Source organism: Eschscholzia californica, unplaced genomic scaffold (assembly GCF_041429995.1).
Source record: "Eschscholzia californica isolate CP2 unplaced genomic scaffold, dmEscCali1.0.p SCAF_1, whole genome shotgun sequence".
Lineage (NCBI taxonomy): Eukaryota > Viridiplantae > Streptophyta > Magnoliopsida > Ranunculales > Papaveraceae > Eschscholzia > Eschscholzia californica.
The window spans coordinates 29,986,120-30,009,700 of NW_028238198.1; the positions used below are offsets into that span (position 1 = coordinate 29,986,120).

Below are 23,581 nucleotides of genomic sequence, written 5' to 3' on the forward strand. Positions count from 1 at the left end.
GACAGCAACAGGAATTACTACAATGTACTCAAATGTCATCTACACCGAAGATCAAGATCGTGGTAACCCAGAAAGTGGGCAAACCTCTAATCCAGATGGTTATTTAGATGACGAGATGCCTCTCGCAGTAGTACGAATCGAAAAACAATTCAAAAGGATAGTGAGGCAACAAAAAATGACACTTTGATGAAAGGGTACCTGCAACCCAAATGTAGGAAAAGCAGTGAATTTATTTGCCTGGAATTGTCGTGGACTTAGGAACACCCCGACAAAATACACCTTATTTCAGTTCCTAGGCTCTTCTAAGCCTTCCATTGTTTTTCTCTCGGAAACGAGAATTTCTATTATGTTCCTTTTACTAAGTGTAATAATATTAATCTAGTTAATTATTTTGATGTTCCATCTATAGGTAGAAGTGGGGGATTACTCATCCACTGTTCGAATGATATTCACTTGGATAAACACTATTTGTCGGTCAATTTAATTCATGCCATTGTTACATGCCTTCACTTTCCCATTGCTTGGGATTTTTTTTGTATTTATGGCCCCCCTCAAGTCCATAATAGGCAATTATTCTGGAATTACGTTAAAACTAAAATGACGACAGTCACTAATCTCGTATTGTTGCCTAGCTTAGGGGTGGGAATCGGTTGGGTATGGGCACCCGAGGGTAATTCTGACTCGAGCTCGGGCGGATCGGGTAAGTTTCTCCTCTGCCCACTCGGGTTCTCGGGCGGATTCGGGCGGGCTTTTCTGAAATCTCCTATGATCAAAGCCCGCCCAAGCCCACTAAAGCATCGGGCAAGTCGGGTTTCGGGCAAATCGGGCATCGGGTTTCTTTATCTGATATTTTTCTACCAAATCAGAAAACTTTAAAAATTTGATATTGTTCAAATAAGCTTCTCTAAACAAAATGATGCCAAATCTTTACAAAACTTATAAATCAAGAATGAAAGAAATACTCAGATTCCGTAACATAAGAAATCAACAACTGATATAGATCTATATATGCAAACATGAGACTTGGTTGTCTTCCACTTTTTTTCTTGTCTTTGTATGTTCCATTAGTTCTTCTTTGTTCTTCCTTCACATCAAAATAATCTTAAAATTTGACCACTACATAGAGATGGAAGATGATCCCAATAACTTATTTAATAGAGAAGAAGGTTGGCACAAGAAGGTTTAGTAAATGAGAGAGAAACGGCTAGAGAGACAACGTAGATTCTTTTTCTCTCTCTATGCTACCGAATTTTTCAGATTCAATGTGGTAAACTATTAGGGTTGCTTCAATGTGTAGTTTATATATCTTGGGAGAAACCTTAAATCTACTTTGGGCTTTATAGTGAAGTATAATCGACACTCAAAGTGATTGGCATCTATAGGCACCCGTCCGGTGAGCATATCGGGCTCGGGTATGGGCGGGGTGGCGGGCAGAGCTTTTCACCCGACCCCGCCCACGAAAAATCATCGGGCTGGGCGGGTAGTACCCATCTTCAGGCGCGGGCGTCCATGGACATTGTCGGGCACGGGTAAACGTGACGGGTATCGGGCTTTCGGGTAGAATTCCCACCCCTAGCCTAGCTAGGAGATTTAAATGCCCTTTCTAATAGATCATAAAAATGGGGTGGTACTTCTAATATTCCTTTTATGTCTAACTTTCAGAATTTCATTCGAGAAGCGAAGTTAATTAATCTGGGATATAGCGGTCCAGCCTTCACTTGGACAAACAGTAAATCTATCCCCCACTTAACGAAAGAACGCCTGGATAGAGGTTTCTGTAATTCGGAGTTGCTGTTGCAATTCTCGGAAGCGGGTGTATTCCATATGCCTCGATACAATAGTGACCACGCTCCAATTCTTCTGAAACTGATAGTACAAGGTCCCCCGATCAATATCATCTCGAGATTTGAGGTCTTTTGGACGAATCATGAAGAATATAATAATATTTTTCAAGAGACTTAGCAAAACAGTGAAGGTACTTTCACGGACAAACTTCAAAATGTTAAACAAAGCATCAAAGGTTGCAGCAAGCGAGCTTTTGGTATAATTAAAAATAGATTATCTATTATCAGAAAACGGTTACTCGACATTCAGATGCAGACGGCAACAAATGAAGTTTTGGAAATAGAAAGTTCCATACAGGAGGAAATCATGTATCTGGAAAATTTACAAAGAAGTAAAACAGGACAACGGGCAAAGTCAAGATGGATCCAAAATGGTGATAGAAATACCAAAGCATTTCACGTGGCCATGTCTGCTAGGAGACAGAAAAACACTATTCATCAATTGACTCTTTCAGACGGTCAAACTACAAATAATTTGGAAGAAATTTCGAATGAATTCATTCAGTTTTTTCAGAATCTTTTTACAGTTGAGAATGTCACTCAACCGCCGATCGAAACTCTTGAAGCATATAAGGTTTTCTCGACTGAAGATCTGGGCCACATCTCAAGGGCTCCCTCGTCGGAAGAAATTGAAGGGGTTGTCAAGGAAATGGGATCGATAAAGAGTCCTGGACCAGATGGTATACCTTTTTTTTTCTATCAACACAATTAGGACACGATTGGAACGGAACTCATCCACTATATCCATGAAGCATTCAGTACATGTTCTATCGATCTAACTATAAACCACACAACCATCGCTTTAATTCCTAAACTGGGAAACCCAAGTATGGCCGCAGATTTCAGACCGATATCCGTCTGCAACACAGTCTATAAATTCATCACTAAAATTATTGCCATCAGAATTAGACCTTATTTACTCCAGAGTATCTCATGAGCCCAGAATGCATTTGTTCCTAACAGACAGATTATAGATAACATTGTCATCACCAATGAACTTTTACATTCTATGAATAAGTTAGTTTCTAGACAGGGATCCTTCTCCTTAAAAATGGATATGTCTAAAGCTTATGATAGAGTTAATTGAGACTTTCTTAGAACAGTCCTTAAGGTTACAGGACTAAACGAACCAATGTTGAACTTAATTATGTCTTGCATTTCTACTGCTAGATTTAATATCCTGCTTAATGGCAATATGATAGGAGATTTTACGACCTCTAGAGGTCTGAGGCAGGGTTGCCTTTTATCTCCATATCTTTTTATTCTTACCTCACAGTCTCTCTCTCTCTCTCTCTCTCTCTCTCTCTCTCTCTCTCTCTCCCACTCTCTCTCTCTCTCTCTAATTTGATTACTATGAATCCAAAGGGATGTTTACAGGTTACAAGATCAACCAGTCGAGCCCCAGCATTACACATTTGTTGTACGCCGATGATTTGATAGTGTTTGGTAAAGCAAATACAGAAATTTAAACTCAATTGTACAACTCATGAATCACTACTCAGCTTTTTCAAGGCAACATGTGCATTTCTCTAAGTCATCCTTATTCTTTAGTAGAAGAGTAGATCAAGAAGTACAACACCAGTTTATCAACCAACTGTCAGCACCTCTTATGACGGATCAAGAGAAGTACATGGGTTGCCCTTATTCTCAAAAGAGACAATAAAATTCGAAGTTATCAGTGGCTCATTGAAAAATTCAATAACTCTCTTACTGGTTGGAAGCAAAAATACATCACACAAGCAGGTAAAACTGTTCTTATCAAATCTATTCTCGCTTCCTATTGTACTTATCCCATGCAGTTTCCAAATATTACCTAAGAAAGACATTGAAGACTTAGAAAGATCAGAGAAGAACTTTTGGTGGGGGTAAACTTCAAATGACAGTAAGCTCCATTTTATTAAGTGGGAGATTCTGACGAGTCCAAGGCATGCAGGAGGATTAGGCATTAGATCAATAGAATAGGTCAATTAACCCCTGATTGCCAAAATGACTTGGAGATTGCTTACAAATCAAAATGTTGTTTGGGTCAAGTTATTGAAATCAAAATACTTAAAGGATGATGAATTTTGGTTGGAATCTGGTCCAGTAGGTGCCTCACACTTTTGGAAGGCAATCACAAAAACATAGGACACAATGAGAAGGAACGTGATGTGGATTATTGGTGATGGGTCGAGTGTGAAAATAAAATCAGACCCCTGGATACCCAATACACTAGAAAAATTACCTACACTTACATATCCTTTACCCAATCACATTTTATGGGTATCAAATCTAATTATCCCTAATCAATTTAGATGGAATTTGGAATTAATAAATACATATTTCGAGTCCAATACAGCTACAACTATCATGGATATGCATTTATCACCAACCATGCACAAAGATCAATTGATGTGGTGTCCAACAGTAAACGGTAAGTTCAATACTAAATCATACTACACTGAAATTAAACCTTTACCCATTCTTTCAGACTTAGCTTCTAGCTTCCCATTGAAGTTATTTTGGAAAAAGAAGACCATATATGGATCTAAAAATACTTAACTTTATTTGGAAACTCATTCACCACGACTTACCTACTCTAGGAAATATAAGAAAGAGAGTACCTTCAATTGATCAAAATTGCAAGCTATGTGGCTTAAATGAGCAAGAAACAATATTCCATTTATTTGGAGAATGCCCAAACACAGAGAGCTCCTTCAAATTTCCGATTCTGCTTACCTACATCACATAGAAGTTGATCTCATCCGATCTCTAGCAGATTTACTCACAACATAACCTAAAGATAGGAAAGATTGGTTCAAATTGACATACCTGATGTGGGGTCGGTGGAAGACAAGGAATGCACAACATTTTCAACAAAAACAGCCTGATCTAATTCGTTGATGGTGGATGGTGAAAGATTATTTAAGGTATGTCACTGATCTCCAAGAGAACATTGTTACTAACCAACTTTTGCAGAATGAAGCACGGTGTCCACCATCACAGGCAAAGGTTAAGATCAATTTTGATGGATCATGTCGAGAAACTAAAGTTGTTTGTGTTGCATTAGGTAGGAGCTGGAAAGGTGAAGTACTCGGAACAAAAACCATGGTGATAGAACCAAAATCGGCCATGTTCAGTGAGATTCAAGGTATTTTTGTGGTTTAGATATGGAAAATGAACTGGGATTAGAAGACTATATATTGGAGAGTGATGCTAGGGTTTTGATTTCCCTCATCACGACCGTTGATTTGGAGATTCCGTGGCGATATTTACGCGAGATCAAGGGTCTACCTGCTACTGTTTGTGCGCGCCAGTTGGAGATTGGTTACTACAACCGGATTCACAATAAAGAGGTCATCTTTTGGCCGCGTCGGCTTTACCCCCTCACTTTTGATGTTGCGTAATTTTAACCTCAAGTTTTTTATTGTTTCTTAGTTTGGTCCTTATATCTAGTCTGTAAGGTTAAACTTTGAGTTTTTATTTTGCTTGATTAAAAAAAAAGGTAAATGTGAAATTCTCAGACGAGATGCGAAGTTCCATTTAGTTGTGATTTGGTATGACCAAGTTAGTTGTATGAATAGTAAAATTTGGGAACCCGATTAATTGAGAAAAGCTCAGAGGCTCCCAAAATTGGGAGTCTGAGCCCACATTGGACTTGCCCTAGGCGAAGGGACTCTAAGGGCATAACCAACGTGGTGGGGGTTGGGGCTCCCAATTCAAATTTGGGAGCCCCAACCCCTGCCTCCCAACCCAGGAGCCTAGCTCCATGCTCCCGGGCTCCCAGCCCCCAAATATGGTTGTTGAGTTGTCCCAACGGCCATATTTGGGGTGGATTCCCTAAAAAGGGGATCCACTCCACTTTTTTAAATTTTTTTAAAATGATTTTTTTTTAATCTTTTTATTATTTTAAATATTTTTCTCAAATTTCTTTTTTTTATTTCTTTTTTGTGTTTATCTTTTTGAAACATCTCTCTCGAATAATATCACATTTTAATTCATAGTCGAAATCTAAAATCAAAATTTCGCACACGTACATTATTCTGATTGAGAGCTCCAGTTGGGAGCCCGACGTTGAAATTGAGAAAAACTCTGAAACTTCCAAAAATTAGGGGCTCCCAATTTTGGTTAAAATTACGCCCTAAGCGTAGGGCTGGGAAAACGGTCCGGGAACCCGGGATTCGGCACGATCCGCCGGACCGTTTGGACCCGCTGACCGCGTGCTACCCGAGCCGGGATTACCCGGCCCGATAAGCTTGTCTGATACCCGCCCTATAGTGTCCGCCCGCTACCCGAGCCCGATTAAAAGATAAGCCCGGCTACCCTAATCTTATAAATAAGATTCTTAGACAAAACCCTAATCTTTACAACCCCTCTCTCTCTCTCTGCTTCTCTTTCCGCCACTTTCTCTCTGCCTCTCTCTCTCTCCTTCATTAAGTTATATCTACGAAAGATTGAGAGTATGAGACAATGATTCCATTACTAATTTATAAGACCCCTTTCCTAAATAGAACCCTAAAGCTAACCCTAATCCCCCCTCTCTCTCTCTCTCTCTCTCTCTCTCTCTCTCTCTCTCTCTCTGCACCTCTTTCTCTCTCGGCGCCTCTCCCTCTCAAACTTAAACGGAAACTCATCCAATAGAAATCCTAACTTCACTTAACCCTAAGCTATGATTCCGTTAGTATTCTTTGAAGAACCATTACCTTCTGATTTTGATGTATATGTTATTTTATGATGTATGGGTTTAAAATCAGAACATTGTAAAAAATTAGGTGTTTAAGTTCATCCATCAATGAATGCGTTTGTAGTATTTTTTTTGCATCAAACTAAACCACCCAATAAAGTAAGTTGTTATTTGTTTGTAGGTTTATAGAACAGTATGCTTCTCTTATTCTCTGTTTTGGTAGAAACTAGCAACTCATAATAAATGTTTTTTGTTGGTTTTGTTTTGGAGATTGCTTTAGTTAGTTCTCATGTTCTCTATTGTATTTTTTTAATCTTTTAAGTAATGAGATGTATTTTTTTTCATTATGTAAGCTTTATCATACAAATATTGAAGTTCTTGATGGTGATTGTCTTCTCGGCCCAGCAGTAGTTCCTAATTATGTTTGGTGGGAAAACCTTAATTTGGGTTGTTGAAGCAAATTAGGGTTTGGTTGGAAAGCCCTAATTTGGGTTGGTGAAGCAAAATGATTATTATTATTTTTCAATAGAGTAACCCGAGCCCGTTGGAACCCGCTCGAGCAGCCGGGCTCGGACGGGCTACGAGCACCAATATGGCGTGTTTGGTCTGGCCCGATCCGCCCAACTCCCTATCGCGGGCTCGGCTTATTCGAGCCCGGCTCATTGTTGCCCGAGCCCGTCCGCGCCCGCCGATCCCCACCCCTACCTAAGCGAATATTAGAAGAAAGAAGCACTTGCTAAGGTCCTTTCGGGCACATTGACACTAACATTAAGAATTTGACTCAACAACTTCAAAATATTACTGATATGGAGAAGTTCAAAGCCACATTCACTCAAATTGAAACCCTCCTTCTGCAACAGGAGAGCCTTTGGAATGAGAAATCGAGAATTGCCAATATCACTTTAGGAGATAAAAACACCCAGTACTTTCATGCTAAAGCCACCACGAGAAATCGTAAAAATCAAATTCTGGCTATTAAACTAGAAGACAACTCGTGGTCCAATGATGAAGCGGTGATTGCCACAGTTTTTGCTAACCACATTCGTAATATCTCTACTTCTGTCGGCTCCACTTTCTCTGACAATCTCAAGGAGTGTTTCAGTTCTCAAGTCTCTCAATATCAGAACGAGTGCCTTAATATGATTCCAGAGCTTGAGGAAATCCGCAGAGCCACTTTCTCCCTGAAACCTGGAGCGGCTCCGGGGCCGGATGGGTTTCCCCCTTTATTCTATCAAGCCAATTGGGATAAAGTCAAAGAGGATCTCCTTCAGATGGTTTCCACTTTCTTCAGAGAAGCTGTGCTTCCTCCGATGTCTAATCACACTCACATCTGTCTCATCCCCAAAACTAAGACGCCTCAAATTCCGGTTGATTATCGACCGATTAGTCTTCTAAATACTACTTACAAAATTATTACCAAAATTCTGGCTAACAGGCTCAAACCCATTCTCAATGAAATCATATCTCCCTTCCAGGCCGCTTATGTCCCTGGAAGACAAATCACGGACAATATTATCATCAGTCAAGAGTTAATTCACTCCTTTAAGAAAATCAAAGGAGCGAAGAGCTATTTCGGCCTTAAACTCGATATGTTTAAAGCTTTTGATCGTATCGAGTGGCAGTACCTGGAAAAAGTGATGATTATGCTCGGTTTTTCTCTTGGTTGGGTTAATCTTATCAGGGCTTGCCTCTCTACCAACTCTATGCCGGTGCTGATTAATGGTCGCCCTGGTTTAACTTTTGACATCAGTCGGGGGATCAGACAGACCGATCCTCTATCTCCTTTCCTTTTCGCTATTGTAATGGAAGGTCTTAGCCGTCTTCTTGATAAGGGTGATAGCCACCATCAGTTTATAGGCTTTCCGATTGCGAAGTCGGGTCTTACCATCTCCCATCTTCTCTTTGCTGATGACTGTCTGATCTTTGGTCAGAATTCTCTGGAGAATATCCATAATCTTAAGAATATCCTGAAAGAATTCAGTGAGGCTTCGGGGCAGATGATAAACTACTCCAAATCTAGTATCTTCTTCTCTAAAAACTCGCACCCTAAATTCAAAAGGATGATTATTAGGGAGCTTAAAGTTCATCAATCATCGACGGGTGACAAGTATCTTGGCACTAATCTCTTCATTGATAGAAAGAAAATTTCTTCCTTCCAATCTCTTCTCTCCCAGATTAATAACAAGCTTGCCAAATGGCAAGCTAGTCTCCTCTCCCAAGCTGGTCGCTCGATAATCGTTTCGACTATCGCAGCGGCTGTTCCCCGATACCAAATGCAGTGCTTTGCCATTCCTAAAGGCATATGCAACAGCATTGAGTCCATTCAACGGACTTTCAGGTGGGGAAAATCCAAAATTTTCCATACTATCAACTGGTCTGCCATTTGCAAACCCAAAAAGGCGGGTGGTATCGGTCTTCGCCTGCTCCTTCTTGATAACCAGGCTTTTCTTAACAAAATTAACTGGCGCATGATTAAAAATCCTAATGCCATCTGGGTTCGTGTCCTCAAAAGCAAGTATTTTCCTAATACTCATAAACCCACTTCTCCGAAAGCTAATCATTCCTGGCTCTAGAAGTCTATTGCTAAGCAGTACAACGAGTTGGCGGGTCTGATCTTCTGGGATATTAACAACGGTGGTAATGTTAACATTTGGCAGGATTTCTGGATCCCTAACCACCCCCCCTATTACCAATCACAAGGGATCCAATCTTATTTGGGTCTCTCAGCTGAATACTAATAACAGTTGGAATGTTCAGATTTTGCAGGAATGCTTCGATGAGGAGGTTTGTAGAGCCATACAGAGTATTAATATACATTATAACCAAGAGAACCGATGTGGACGTTAACGAAATCAGGAAATTTTTCCATAAAAACGATGTATAATTATTTGAGAATGCAAAACACGAATCATGTGCAGGATCAAACTGACTGGTACTTTATTTGGAATATGAATATTATCGCTCGAGTTAAACTATTTATATGGAAGTGTTGTACCAATAGCTTACCTGTGAAAGCAAAAATAGGTAAATACATTGGAAACTATTACGCTTGTGTTAACTGTGCAGACGACGAAACTTTAGATCATGTAATGCTCCATTGCACGTTTGCAAAAGCTATATGGTTTCATTTTCAGGTACGAACAGATCAAATCAGCTCCACCATGCAATGGATCTTTCAGTGGAAGGATCTACAAGAGGAGATTACTCACCTATATGCCAAAATCCTTTGGTTTATATGGTAAGCACGATGTGAAAACTGTTTTAATGATAATAAACAAAATCCTAGACAAATTATTGACAGAATCAATAATGCCACTATTACTCCTCTCAAAACTGAGACGATCATCACAAATAAAAGCAGAAAGAAAACCACGAAAAGCTCTTGGATACCCCCAGAGAAACCATACCTCAAGCTGAACGTTGACGCCTCTTTTACTACCTTGACATAACAGGCAGGTATTGGGTGTATCATTCGAGATGAAGAGTCTAACTTCATAATAGCGGCAGCAGACTCGGTTCGATGCCAAAATGCTGCAGAAGGTGAAAGCCTAGCTTTACTCTACAGAATTCAATGGGCGTTACAGTTGCAGATCTCACACATCCACATTGAAAGCGACAGCCAATCATTGATAAATTTTATTAACGGACATAAGGTGGGTGTCTACTAGCAAGCGGTAACGATTCTACAACAAGTACAGACCCTCATAAATCAATTTGAAGGCACCATCTTCACCTTCACTCCTAGAGAAAGTAATACTCAGGCTGACGCTCTTGCCAAATGGGGAAGAAGGAATTCGAGCAGGACAGTGTGGAACTCTGTACCTACGTTTATTTCTGTTTTGAAGTAGCTTCGTTTTATGCAATTTGTACTCCGGTTTTCGTTAATGCAAGGTTTCTCTCATAAAAAAAAAAAAAGGTCCTTTCATTCTGTCGACATAAAGGTTAAAATTACGAGTTTTGTTAATGGGTCAATTTTTCAGTTGTTTGTTCCTGTACCAATGACCATTTGTCGTTGACTAGTCAATATTTCCAAAATTGTAGTCAGACATATCAAAACTAAGATTGGCTCTTACTCATTGGGACCATAACTAGTGTCATACTATATAACATTATCCCAACAAATCATTAAAATCAACCCCATAAAACAAAAATGAGAGAACATGAAATATTTTTAAAAACTAGTAGAATTTAAATTGGAGGGCAGATAAGAAATTTTCCATGAACTAAGAGCTAAACTAAATTTACTACGTATATAAATCAAAACATTGTTAAGAGAAATACTATGATGACACTTATAGTGAAATTATAAACATAAATCTACTCAGGCTGCAGATTAGCCGTTAGCCCATTAGGTAAGAGTAATATCCCCCTCGTACCTTCAAATTTTAGGAGAAATTAAATGCTGCCAATGAATTGTTTAGACGTTCTAGAGGGCAATGTATAATGAGATGACGTTGGTAATAATTTGTGACGAGGAAGGCACCTTTAAACACCTACAGTCTCCGCTTTAAAACTACCCTAATCCAAATCATTTATATAAACACAGAATTACTACTATATTTTTTTTTGTCATTCTTGAAAGCACATAATTACTACTCTCTAGAGAAAGACCTTGGCATCAAAACCATATAATACTAATCAAGCACAAATTTGTTTCTTCTAATTTGATTTTCTTTTAATAATTTTTGAATCTTAAAAAACAAAAAATCGTAAATACAGAAATACATACAAATGTTTATGTACTATTCGTAGTTCTCTCTCTCTCTTTCACTTTTTTTTTCTCTCTCTAGATTTCAACCAAAACTGAAACGAAATTCAAAATCGAACAATATCACTACAATTATAATCATCAGTATTAGTTATTGAATCATCAGGCCATGAATCTCTAAGCAACTTCAACAACATTTGTGCCTTCCTTTTCGCCCTAACCGTACAATCACTCTGAACAAGCAACAATAACTGCGTCAATACTCCGGCAGCCACCGCATCTCTCTGCAATTCCTCCGACACCGTACACAACGAAAGTAAAGCTCCGGCGGCATACTCCGTCGCTCTATCAGATATCTTCAATATTATTTTAACCAGTAACGGAACCGTCAAAGCGTGTGAAGCAAAGGCGGCGCAACCAGCTGTGACTCGGCAGAGCAATTCAATCGTTGCTAGAGCTCGTTCCGCGTCGCATTTCTCAAAATCGGCTAATCGATTTATTAAAGCTTCAGCTGCTCCGGCTAAAACCGCTTTAAGCCGATTCTGTTTCACTAAACATAAAGCGAATAATGATTTGATTCCGATTTTAAGTGCTTTTGGATAAACTAATGGATAATTTAAGATTCCTATAATTCCTTCAAGAATTCCGTCTGTATTTCCGATCAAAATTCGAAGATCTAACGAACGAGTTCCGGCAACTATTATTTCGATTAAAGCGGCGGCGTTTACTCGAATTTCAATTGAAGGATCTGATAGAAATGAAGATATGAAAGAAATTCGATCCGGTTGAGAAGCTATTGAGTTACAATCCGATTCACTGAGTTGAAATAAAACGAGTAATGCAATTGATTCATGAATCAATTCATTTGAGGAATCAGATTCTTTGCCGGAGAAGATGATAGAAATTAAAGTACTTTGTGGATTATAAGATGAAATTAAAGATCTATTTTTATCTGAATCACGAGCGATTCCTTTGAGTCGACGAATAACAATGAGTCGTGACTCAGATTGGATTGAATCGTTTGAAGCTTGATTGAGTAAAGATCGGACTAAAGCTGGATCAGCTGGTTGTTTAGGTGTAGGAATACGTTCAACACCGAAAGACCGATTCGAAACGCACCAGTTTTGAATCAAACGACGAAGAGTATGGTTAGGGATGAGAGTGAAATCGGTGAGAGGAACTCGGGTTACCGGACAAGTAGTATTCCCGGTTGCCACCCATGACTCGATGCTGGGTCGATCGTAAGTTTGACCGGTGCTAACAGTAACTGGATCGCGCATCAACTCTAAAGAGATCGGACATCTGAAATGGTATGGGATTTGAACTCCAATTACGTCTAATGGATCTAAACTTCTTCCTCGCATCCTTTCTTTGTTTCTCTCTCTAGAATAATCAAATCAGATCTATGGGTATGGGTATTGGTATGGTTTATTTCACTTTCTCTCTCTAGAAAATTTGAGACATTCTGGAAGGAACTAGGAAGAGAAGAAGAAGAAGAGGGCACCACCACTCTGTGTTCTTCTCCTGATGCTGGTCTCTCGTTTTTGTCTTGAAATTATATTCTACCTTTACCCTTCTCTTTATAATACCCCAATCCAATCCAAAATCCAAACATACCCCCAACATTCACTGGCACAAACTTCTGCCCTTATCTGACTTTCCACTCGTGTGTACCCCAAACAAACCCTAATCCTAAACTTGACCATTGGTCAAATAAATTCTACCCCAATTTCTCTCTCTTCCAATAAATAGACTTGTTTGTTTATTTTTCACACTCCAATCCATTGTCAAGATGGAGTACACCATTTCAACAAAAAAGAAAAATGGAGTATACCAACACCAAGTATAATCATGTGTTTAGTTAAAAAAAAAAAAACTGTGTTTAGGTTACCAATTTACCAAAATGTGCTTTCATCAAAAAAAAAAAATTACCAAAATGTGTACGGGAGATTTAGTTATCTACCAATTTACCAAAATGTGCTTTCATCAAAAAAAAAATAAATTACCAAAATGTGTATGGGAGATTTAGTTATCTAGGGACAGACAAAATCTCGCTCTTGGGCTATTTTAATCTGAAACTATTGGTTATGTTTCGGCTTTGTTCTGCACAATTATTACTGGGCTATTTTAATCTGAAACTATTGGTTATATTTCGGTTTTGTTCTGCACAATTATTACATAAAAGATACATAGTCGAAGTGGTCTTCTACTTAGTCATGTAGCGCCGTTGTTGTTGCTAACTATTCTAAATCCCATCCACAACTTGTTCTTACTTTCAGTTATTCGGTTTATTTCTATTAGACATTACATTTTTATTTTTTGTGAAAATTTCTTTTTAATCCTCTAATTTTTTTTGTTGATTCAAGCGAACTTCATTTTATTAGGTCCTATCTGAGTTATGAGTGAGATTCATGACTTGTTCACTATAAAATACTTTGAATTAGAATTCATAAGTGAACATACGTCGTAACAAGGGTGTGTTTGAGAGAGAATGTGACTGGTGCGGTCATACCGAGACTCTGCAAACCACAAAATTTCTTAAATATCTCAAGCCCTTAAATACTGAAACAAATAAGCCTAATGGAGTAATACTTTGAGAGTCTTAATTACTTCAAACAATTAGATGTTGGTAAAGATCCTTAAAAAAAAAAAAAAATTAGATGCTGCTCTGTTGTTAAAGATGGAGATAGCGTCGTTTAGTGGGTGGGGGAGCACATAAGCGTGCGGAGTAAGGAAGGAGGAGGGGCATTGCGCCCCACGACCCACGTCCCAAAGTCACCACTGTCGCTGGTCAACCAAACACACTTGCCCCGGCCAGCTTAGTAGTAATTCATTTGGCGCTTCCTCGATGCACGTGCTTTTACCTCTCGCACGTGTCTACAGCTAAGCTTTGACCACATTGCCCAATCACCACCCAATAATCTCTCCTCTTTCTTTCTCGACTCTCTGTTGGTTGGATCTCCGTGCAAGAAATTTCCCCCTCTCTCTCTCACTCAGTTCTTCATATTCCATGAAAGAGGACGAAACCCGTGAGATCTAAACTCTCAGTCTCTACTATACTAGTAGAATATGTTCGGCGCTCAAATTGGCATGCCATAACTAGCTAGGGATCGAGGATTTTTATTTAAATATTCATATTCGTTAATTATATTAGTACGTCAACGATTTGAATTAGTCTCTACAAGAGATTATATTTTAAAATGTTCGTATAATCGACTTATTGTTAATTTGACTAAAAAAATTATTTTTCAATAAAGATTACTAAACTACCAATTAGTCACGGACCAGTCACGGACCGCTCATCTTGTTTCTTAAACGTGTTTTAACTAGCTTCGTAGCTGAAAAAGTTATTTCAACGAAGGTAGTTGTAACCGGCAGAGTTAGTAACAAAGTGATAAGCAAATAAACTATATGATACTATGTTTTATTTCTCTTAGTCTCCACCAATGTTCTAGTAAGAACTTCAATCCCATCTAAATTTGAGAAATCGTCATTTTGCCTCATATTGTAAATGTAATTATCAAGCTGAGAACTAAGTAACATAGCGTCAAGACTACTGAAATCTGACGGATAAAATCCAGCAAGATGCATCAACTTACTTTTTTTTTAAAAAGACAAAATCTCTAGATAGACTCAAACATGTCATATAACGGAGCAACTCAATATTCTTCTCAGTAAAACGAACATTCAATTCTTGAAGTTGCATATCAATAACCTTATAAAAGATCTCCACTTGATAGTGATAAAAGTTTGTAATTTATTGTGTGTTCCTTCTGCTTCTTCCTTGAACTATGTACGAATAATTAAGATCAACAACTTCAATATTATATTTTTCACAAAAAGTAGAAACACTTCAAACCAATGATGACCACTCATGGTCTTGTACATATTGGATTCTAGCTTTTGATGATTCAACAAAATCTTTGGCAGTCACAATATCTTGTTTTTTCTTTGTAGTACTTGTGACAATTTATTTGTTATTCCCAACAAAAGTGATATGTAAACAAAATACAAAATCAAAAGTTTGTATCTTAGATAACAAATCTAGTGACTCCCTCTTTTGATCCGCTATAACATAACGTGTAGCAATAACTTCAAGGATATTTATCACTGAACCGAAGATGAAAGGTTCTAGCAATGATGTCAAACTATTATAGTGTGAACCCCCAACGAGTGACTCTAGACCGCCTAAGACTTGTTTCTTGATTTAAACCTTAACTAGTTATAAGCTCTCCGAGTTTATTTGCTTCTTCTTTTTTTTAGTTAAGCATACTTTGCCGTTTGCACGGTCCTCCAATAGCAACAATCATTTGTCCGACTAAATGAAAAAGTAACTACATACTTACATGATTATCCACTAGTTATACCAAACATAACTGCAGTTCATGAGCAAAGTAGTGGACATAATAAACACATAGATTTTGCTCTAAAATAAGAATTTTTAGACCATTATACTCTCTTTGCATGTTACTGGATACGTAATATCCTTGGCCTTGTAAGCGAAAAATCATAAATCATATCTGCACAAAAATGAATCTAATGTGATTTTCAAACTTTTAGCACAAATATCTGTCAAATGCTCAACCCCTAAAAACCTCTCGATAACACGCTCTTCCATGTTCACATAACGAATCACAATACCCATTTGCTCGTCTATATAAATATCTCGTGCTTCATCAATCAAAATAGAGAAGAGAGCATCACCAAGATCACTAATAATTCACTTAATAATTTCATATGCACATGAGTCGGTGAATTGAATTTTATAGGATTTATGGTAGGTGAATTGAATTTTGCAGAAATTTATGATAGATGAATTGAAGTTTATAGAGTTTATGGTAGGTGAATTGAATTTTATAGGGTTTAGGGTAGTTGAATTGGAATTTTATAGGAATTTAGAATAGTTGGATAGAGTAATCTCAATACATAGAAGTTAAACTACTTAATAAAAATCCAACCACCACCACTAATCTCCCTCCTCCCTCCGTCCCTCCCTCTTTCTGTTCCTAGAAAGGCTTTCTTTCACCCGAACAAGAAGATAAAATGGGAGTGAGAGAAAAATAGTGGTGGTAGTTTAATTTGGTGGTAGACGGATTTGGTAGTGGTGGTCGAAGGTGATGATTGAAATGGTGATAGTGAACAGAAGTCATGGCTGTGCAGGTGAGCCAAAGATACAAGGGCAAAATTGTTAATAACTGAAAGTCGCGGAAGCTATCGAACCTATCCTAGAAATTGATCCGACTATGAAGATTAATCGTAAAGCTAAGCCAAAATCTAAATATGCGAACAGAATTAACGAGGTTCGGCTTTAAAGCCTACGTCCTCGGGCGAACAATAAATCTTTTATTGAAGGATAGATGAAGACGACTAACACAACCCGCAAGTTCGTCCCAAGATGGTACCGCATAGAAATTAACCTTCTATACTAGATCTTCGACGACCGAGAAATTTAACACCGCTCAAAAACTATGAAAAATTTCTCTCACTCTTGCTCTCTCTCTCTAGCTCTCTAAAGAAGAGTTGTTGTTGCTTGTGTTGGTTGGTGTGTTACAAAGAACTCAAGACCCCTATTTATATTATTATAAGCCGGCATAGGAAGTCCTAAGATTAGAACTTTGGTTTCTAAATTACTTAGGTTTCTAAATTTTGGTGTCAATTGCCAAACCGCCTATATCCAACTTTGGATATCCACCGACCATAGCCAATTGCCAAACCGCCTCTGCCTCTCAATTCAAACTTCAAAACAACTCTTCAATTTGGCTGCCTCAATTTGGAAACCTACCAAACCGCCACAAGCCAATTGATGAAGAAACCGACTATGAAGATGAAACCGCCTGTGTTATCTATTTTGAAACCGCCTCTCACAATTCTCCACCTCGTACACAATTTGATACACTTCAAATTTTGGACGAACACCAGGATACTTCTTGTAAGATATATCTGCTTCTTGTAACTTCATCCGACTGCACCATATGACCATGGCTGCCTACGTACCCTTTTACAGGAACAAGCCTACCGTAGTTCTACCAACCCTTCACATAAAGATTACCTTGTCGCCATTACGCCCTTTCGGGCAACTTAACACGAGCCGATTTGCAGCAATTCCAGACAATGCTGAAACTTGCTACACGTCACCACTTTAGTCAACATGTCCGCGGGATTCTCATCTGTGTGTACCTTCATGAGAGAAACATCACCTTCCTCTATGACATCTCGTACAAAGTGATACCTGACATCGATATGCTTAGTGCGAGCATGATGAACCTGATTCTTTGCCAAGTGGATTGCACTTTGACTATCACACCATACATCCACGCACTCCTGCTTAATCCCTAGATCATCCAGAAGACCCCACAACCACAATGCTTCCTTCACACCCTCGGCCATAGCCATATACTCGGCCTCCGTAGTAGATAACGCAACTGTAGATTGTAACATCGATCGCCAACTAACTGGAGCACCATGTACCCTAAATACATAACCAGTAGTAGATCGTCTTCTATCTAGATCGCCAGCATAATCCGAGTCAACATAACCGCTTACCTGACATGTGTCTCCACCAAAGCACAAACCCGTATCAACAGTACCCTTCAAGTACCTCAAGACCCACTTCACAGCTTCCCAATGTGTCTTCCCCGGGTTTGCCATAAACCTACTAACCACACTGACCGCCTGTGAAATGTCCGGACGAGTACACACCATAGCGTACATCAAACTGGCAACTGCACTAGTATACGGTATACGATCCATATGATCCTTCTCCACCGCAGTAGTGGGAGATTGTTTTCCCGAGAGCCTGAAGTGTGGTGCCAAAGGTGTTGACACCGCCTTCGCATTCTGCATCCCGAACCGAGAAACTACTCGTTCGATGTAACCTTTTTGATTCAAGTACAGTTTCTTACTTGACCGCTCTCTCTTAATCTCCCTTCCCAGTATCTTCTTTGCAGCGCCCATGTCTTTCATCTCAAACTCTTGACTGAGTTGAGATTTCAACTTATCTATCTCCACCATGCTTCTAGAAGCAATAAGCATGTCATCCACATACAAAAGGAGATAAATAAAGTCACCTTCGCGAAGCTTCTTGATGTATACACAACAATCATAGTCACTTCTGCGAAAACCATGCTTTTGCATGAAAAAATCAAATCGTTTGTACCATTGGCGAGGGGATTGTTTCAATCCGTAAAGAGACTTCCTCAAACGACATACTTGATTTTCTTTACCCTCAACCTTGTATCCCTCAGGTTGAGCCATATAAATTTCTTCTTCCAAATCTCCGTGCAAGAAGGCGGTTTTAACATCGAGTTGTTCCAGCTCAAGATCACTATGAGCAACAATACTCAATAGCACCCGAATAGAAGTATGTTTCACGACCGGTGAGAAAATCTCATTGTAGTCGACCCCTTCTTTCTGTGCATAACCCTTGGCCACTAGTCTTGCCTTATACCTTGTACCCTTGATCTCGGAAGAATCCTCTTTCTTCTTGTACACCCATTTACAACCAATAACAGACTTACCTTCGGGCAATGGGACAACCTCCCATGTCTTGTTCTTGTGAAGAGACTCCATCTCTTCTTGCATAGCAACCAACCAACTCTCTCTTTCCGCCGCGGTGATAGCTTGTTTGAAGGTGACCGGCTCGTCGTCTTCCACCGAGAGTGCATATTCAACCACATTTGCCTGCCCGTAATGCCTAAGAGGTTTGTCTGACCCTAACCTCTGTACCGGCTTATATAACCGTTTCGGCCTAGTGTGTACCGAAACATCCTGCTGTTGTTGTTGTAAAACTTGTGTACCTTCCCCTTGAACCTCCTCATGATCGGGTTCATCAATTTCCTCATCCTGAGTATTATCCTGATGCTCCACCTGATCATGATTCCTAGAAACCCGTTGGTCTTCGATTTCTACTTCCACTACTTGAGCTTTAGTAGACCCAACATCACCACAACTAGGTACCGTAGCTTTCGCCATAGCTACAATAGATGACTCATCAAACACCACATCTCTGCTGATTACAAACTTCTTGTCTTCCGTACACCATAGCCGATAACCCTTGACTCCTGTAGCATATCCTAAGAAAATTGTCTTCTTTGCTCTATTGTCAAGTTTGTTACCTTTAACATGGTAATAAGCCGTACAACCGAAAACCCTAAGTCTCCCGTAATCTGCATGTTCACCTGACCACACCTCGTAAGGTATGCCGCCATCTAAAGAAGAATGTGGAGACCTGTTCACAATATAACAAGCTGTAGCAACAGATTCTGCCCACCATTCTACGCCTAATCCCGAATTGGAGCGCATACATCTAGCTTTCTCAAGTAGTGTACGGTTCAATTTCTCTGCGACTCCATTCTGCTGAGGTGTGTTTACTACTGTCCAGTGCCTCACAATGCCTTCCTGATTACAAAACTCCTTGAATGCCCCATCCGTGTACTCGGTCCCATTATCCGACCTTAACGTCTTCAGCTTTCGACCAGTTTTGTTCTCAACCATTGCTTTCCACACCAGGAATGTGTTGAATACCTCAATCTTATGCTTCAGAAAATAAAGCCAGACAAATCTCGAATGATCATCAACGAATGTAACAAAATACCTGGAACCACCCTTGGAAGGTAACTTTGCCGGTCCCCAGACATCGGTGTGTACGTAGTCTAACACCTCTTTGCTCCTGTGCTTGCTTGTAGAGAACGTCACCCTGTGTGCCTTCCCGAACACACAATGCTCACAAAACTCCATGCAAGGCTTCTTCATGTCCTTCAACAAGCCTTTCCCGCACATCAGAGATAGACCCTTTTCTGACATATGCCCAAGGCGCATATGCCAAAGCCTCGTACTAGCCGTTGGATCCCTTCCACTGATTCCTACTGCTACATCTCCCGTAATTGTTGTCCCCAAAAGTTTGTATAAATTACCGTAACGAGTACCTCTCATTACCACCAAAGAACCCTTAACGACTTTTATGGAGCCATTCTCTATAATTATCTTACAGCCGTTCCGCTCCAACACACCAAGGGAAATTAGATTTTTCCGCAAATCGGGTATGTGTCTCACGTCCGTCAATGTTCTCACCACTCCATCGTGCATCTTGATCCGTATTGTTCCGAGTCCCACAGTTTTACATATACTATCATCACCCAGTATAACTGTACCACCATCTATACTCCTATAGGTAGTAAACCACTCCCTATTTGGGCACATATGGTGTGACGCCCCTGAATCAAGCATCCACTTATCGAAGATCTTCTCAGACACCTCTGTCACCGAAAAACATTCGTCCGCCTCTTCTGACACATATCCCGCCTCTTGCATCTCTTGTTTCTCCTTGTAGCCTTCGTTCTTTTGCTTCAACTTTCTCTTTGGACAAGCCGCTTTAAAGTGGCCAAGCTCACCACAACTAAAGCACGTTTTCTTGAAAGAGCCTCTAGATTTGGATCTAGATTTCCCGCCCTTTCCCTTTCCCCTTTCATTACTCCTCCCTCTCGTTACAAACAACCCTTGTGCTTGTTCTTTGTCTACTCCACCCGACGCCATACTGCTAGTAGCAACCTTACGAAGGTCATCCGCTAATAGCGAATTTCTCGTCTCTTCCATGCTTAGACTATCACCAACAAGCATCAAAGTTTGAACAAGGTTCTCATAGGATTTAGGCAATGAAAGTAACAATATGAGGGCTTGGTCCTCATCCTCAACCTTAACATCAATATCCTTCAAATCTGAGATAATCCTGTCAAACCTATTCACATATTCCTGAACAGAAGAACCCTCTTCCATTCTACATGTGAATAATTTGGATTTTAGTTAGACCCGATTCGTTAAAGTTTTCGTCATGAAACTGCTTTCTAGCTTTAACCACACACCCGCCGCCGTTGTTTCTTCGTCTACTAGGAACGCCACGTCCCTCTCAAGACACAACATAATGGTGGCCCGTGCTTCGAGATCTAACTCCTCCCAATCCTCATTTGACATATCTCCTGGTTTCTTTCCCGTCAACGTCTTGTGTAATTTCTGCGAGATTAACAGATTCTTCATCTGCATCCGCCAATAAGAAAAATCGTTTTTCCCATTGAACTTCTCTATCTCATATTTCCCTGCTTTGACCGTACCACTTCTCGATCCCATCTTCTCTTCGTTCAATCTCATTAAGGCTCTGGTACCAATTGTTAATAACTGAAAGTCGCGGAAGCTATCGAACCTATCCTAGAAATTGATCCGACTATGAAGATTAATCGTAAAGCTAAGCCAAAATCTAAATATGCGAACAGAATTAACGAGGTTCGGCTTTAAAGCCTACGTCCTCGGGCGAACAAGAAATCTTTATTGAAGGATATATGAAGACGTCTAACACAACCCGCAAGTTCGTCCCAAGATGGTACCGCATAGAAATTAACCTTCTATACTAGATCTTCGACGACCGAGAAATTTAACACCGCTCAAAAACTATGAAAAATTTCTCTCACTCTTGCTCTCTCTCTCTCTAGCTCTCTAAAGAAGAGTTGTTGTTGCTTGTGTTGGTTGGTGTGTTACAAAGAACTCAAGACCCCTATTTATATTATTATAAGCCGGCATAGGAAGTCCCAAGATTAGAACTTTGGTTTCTAAATTACTTAGGTTTCTAAATTTTGGTGTCAATTGCCAAACCGCCTATATCCAACTTTGGATATCCACCGACCATAGCCAATTGCCAAACCGCCTCTGCCTCTCAATTCAAACTTCAAAACAACTCTTCAATTTGGCTGCCTCAATTTGGAAACCTACCAAACCGCCACAAGCCAATTGATGAAGAAACCGCCTATGAAGATGAAACCGCCTGTGTTATCTATTTTGAAACCGCCTCTCACAAAAATTAAATCACATAAACTTTTAGACTGAAAATATCATTGTCTCTTAAACCGCTCCCATTGAATAAGTGTTCAAAAGAAGTGATCTAAACCTTCCAAACAATATAATCTCAAAAGGATGAAAGTAACTAGATTACACTAGAAAACCCACATATGTGGAGTTGGGTTTTGGGGCATTTCCCAGACAAGTCAAAGTGGTGGTTGTTGGGGAACTCGATCTATTCCTTTGACAGAACGTCAGAACCCCAATGAAGACTAATTGTCTGATTATGCTAATTACAAAACAAATCTAGATTTTCATAGATAATCATTCATTAATTAAAAGAGAAAGCCGGCAGTTTAGCCACCGACCACTGCTCTGATTGTTTTGGAATCTGTTCATAGTTGTAGTCAGTATATATGTCACGAGTCAAACTCACAATCTCTTACTATTACACATCTAATAAAAATAAAAATGTTGTAAATAAAGAAAAGCTTCAAAAACGTTTCTCCAAGCTGAGTACTTTAAACCCAAAGTCATAAAACAGAGAATGAATTTCTTTTCTTTTATTCTTCCTTTTCTTTTCTTCTTTTCCCTTTCTTAATTCTTAAACTTTGTATGGTGATGATTGTATGACCATAATTTAATATAATTATGAATTAAAGAAGTAGATCGTGATGTAATAATAGTGATGATTATCCTAACAATGCTACGATACATATAAATGATTTTGATTGTGATGATATTGTGACCCATCGATTTACCTACTCTACTTTATAACAGAAAATTTAAAAAACAACTATAGAAGAAAAATACTCTTGCTAGAATGTTAGTTGACGAAGAATGTGTATAATAAGGCTCCCACTATGGTTATATTCGTACACAGTCTTTTTGAAAATATTCGTACACCTTCATACAACGCCAGATTAGGTCCAACGCGTAGTTTATTTAAGATATATTTTTGTGACATAAGTTAGAGGTCAAGAGTTCGAGCCACACTTTCTGAAAAAAAAGATATGCGGAATAGTCTTAGTTATTTATTCTTGATCCTTGGGCGTTGTCATATAAAATTAGAACAATTCTCACTTCGCCTTCCAAAGCCGAAGAAAATTAATTAAGACTTATTAACCCAAAGAATATTTTAAGACGTATCTAGTAAATAGATTAATGCATTATCCAAATCCTTTAACGTTCAAAAATTTGTTTTAGTTTAAAATGATATAATTTTGTCATCATTATCACCCCACTGAGCCATCTCTTATATTTGTCAGTCATTTTAGGTAGTCAATTTATTCATTTTTCAAATCAATTACAATGCTCGAAGCATCTCTTAAAATATAATAATCTATGATTATGTGGATAAGTATGGATACGCAAAAGCGCAACATGATCTATTATGATATTTGTTCGTAAATCTTTAAAAATAAAAACAAAATTTTCATGTGAACTTTTTATTATTATAAAGTACAAAATTTCTTCAAATATTTACTTATTCACTAAGTCATGGGTATCATATGTATAATGTGGGAACTATTGCAAAATTTTGTA

At 39.0% G+C, this 23,581-nt stretch overlaps 1 pseudogene across 1 annotated transcript; it reads right to left on the bottom strand.

Moving 5' to 3' along the window:
- Positions 1 to 11,156: 11,156 nt before the first annotated feature.
- LOC147565912 (U-box domain-containing protein 26 pseudogene) lies at positions 11,157 to 12,938 on the bottom strand (annotated as a pseudogene). Its single transcript, XR_015230312.1, has one exon. The product of XR_015230312.1 is annotated as a U-box domain-containing protein 26 pseudogene (transcript).
- Between the last annotated feature and the right edge of the window lie 10,643 nt (positions 12,939 to 23,581).